Here is a 1,544-nt window from a genome sequence, read left to right on the forward strand (position 1 = left end):
CCATCCATCATCCATGTTTGGCATTGTTGCAGTTTAGTTATATTGTTTGCAGTAGCAAACATTATGATTCTTTTTTCTGGGCTTTTGTTATCAAAAAAAATAAAAGGTTCATTATTGTGGGTGATACTTAATTCTGGTGGAATGATGATCTCTTGAAAAGTTTTAGGGGATGGTATAGTTGTCGTGGTTGCTTTTTTGGTCCTAGCAATAGTTCTTTTTATAGAAGCAATTGATGGTAATTGGCCTCTTGCTTCTTTGGGCACTCTAGGTAATAGTTCTTTTAGGATTACACTTGTAGCAGTTTGTGAACCTGTGCTTAATTCTTTGATATTTTCAAGAGTTGATCTGACTTCTATTTCAGAGAGATTGGGTGGATGGTTATGCTCTCTTGTATATAGTACAGTTGTTTCTCTTGTTGTTGCTCGGCCGTAGCATTTGTTAGAATAATATTTAGTACACTTCCAGTTAACTTTTCGGTCCGTCTGCTTTTCTTGGGTGTATGTGTAACCCATGTAACACAATAGGAATTTTCCTTTCTGCGAAGTTATAAATTGGGCTTCTTCTGTCATCGTGATGTGTTACAATTCTGGAAAAAATGTATATGAAAATATATGCTATAGTACTTTATATCTTTATATGAAATTAGCAAAAAAGCATTTTTTTTATATATACTTACCAAGTCTTTTTTGTTGTATTTGAATGAAGATGTTGTTTGTCGCAAAAATGTTGTTTAGTTGATTTAGTCTCTGAAAGTTAAAGAACATTTATTGTTGTGGTTGGTTTAGTTTTTTAAGTGGGGTGGTATTGCTGTTTGGTATAGACTATATTTTTATTGAAGAAACTTATTTTATTGTTTTACAAATTAACAATTCAAAAAACATTCCCCCACCTTCATCTGTCCCGGAAGTACCACACATTTATCATCAAGACCAATTATTCAGGAGAATGAACAACCTTTCCACCCAGTTCTCTACCCCCCCTCCCCCACCACATGTCAATGTACCCCCGTCTCCTACCCCTCTTACTATGTGCCCCTCCTGCCTAATAAATAAGATGCAGTAGCCTAACCTCTCACTAAGCAAACAGAGCCTACCCTCATGCCCAGTGGTATAGACTATAGGTGTTAATTTATACAGGTTTTTTACAATTTAAAAAAGAGAACATGGATTTGTTTAGGGGTTTAGGATGTTTTGGGGTTTTAGTAGGATTTAATTAATATTTTATAAAGTATTTTGATAGTATACTTACTTTTTAGTGAGTCTTTTCTGGCAATCTTCAATATTTTCTTTAGCTGTTTGGAGTAATATCTGTAGTGGAAACATAAAGAGATGGAATATATAAATTAGTTATTTATTTGAGTAAAGATAAATTAGTGTTTTAGTTTAATTTGGCAGTTTAGTTAGAAAAGAATATTTACTTACGTTTTTAGAATAGTAATAGGATGTAGGTTTCTTCTGTTTAGTAGAGTTCTTCTTCGTTCAATGCTTTGGTTTAAGGCACCGTGGAACACTTGTTTTAATTGGTTTATATAGTGGTTTCAAATT

The 1,544-nt window shown here is 33.3% G+C and overlaps 1 long non-coding RNA gene across 1 annotated transcript; it reads right to left on the reverse strand.

Moving 5' to 3' along the window:
* Positions 1-482: 482 nt before the first annotated feature.
* Positions 483-1,309, reverse strand: LOC146854861 (uncharacterized). Its single transcript, XR_014980760.1, has 3 exons — positions 1,249-1,309; positions 677-746; positions 483-586 (listed from the first exon to the last, which is right to left on the reverse strand). It is a non-coding gene; the product is annotated as an uncharacterized LOC146854861 (long non-coding RNA).
* Between the last annotated feature and the right edge of the window lie 235 nt (positions 1,310-1,544).

Source organism: Triturus cristatus, chromosome 4_1, assembly GCF_964204655.1.
Source record: "Triturus cristatus chromosome 4_1, aTriCri1.1, whole genome shotgun sequence".
Lineage (NCBI taxonomy): Eukaryota > Metazoa > Chordata > Amphibia > Caudata > Salamandridae > Triturus > Triturus cristatus.